We start from the raw sequence: 390 nt of genomic DNA, 5'->3' as shown, positions 1-390 counted from the left end.
CGAATGGCTGGCCGGGTGCCTGGGTGCCTCCAGGGCACCGCACAGCCCGCGCCTGCAGGCGCAGACTCCGCCCTGGGCTGGGCCACCGCGGTCCCGGGCGCAACCTCAGGCTGTTTGTATTCGTCCCTCCCCCTCCCTCGCCACCACGCTCACACCCGCATCCTCCCTGCCGCCGTCTTTCACCCAGTCACCGGCCCCGGAGGGAGCTGAGCTTTCCCGGGAAAGGGATTTTACCAACAACTGAGGCCATTTATGGAGCGCTTACTACGCCCCAATTCCTGTACCAAGCGCTTCACATTCAACGTTACCGTCTCAATATTGCAGACGTAAAAGCTGAGGCTCAGAAACTTCAAATACTCCAACTGGACTTCAAAGCTGGTACTCTATATT

This window comes from Choloepus didactylus, chromosome 21, assembly GCF_015220235.1.
Source record: "Choloepus didactylus isolate mChoDid1 chromosome 21, mChoDid1.pri, whole genome shotgun sequence".
NCBI classification, from domain to species: Eukaryota; Metazoa; Chordata; class Mammalia; order Pilosa; family Megalonychidae; genus Choloepus; species Choloepus didactylus.
The sequence above is the reverse complement of the archived record's forward strand: the minus strand, read 5'-3'. Positions refer to the sequence as shown.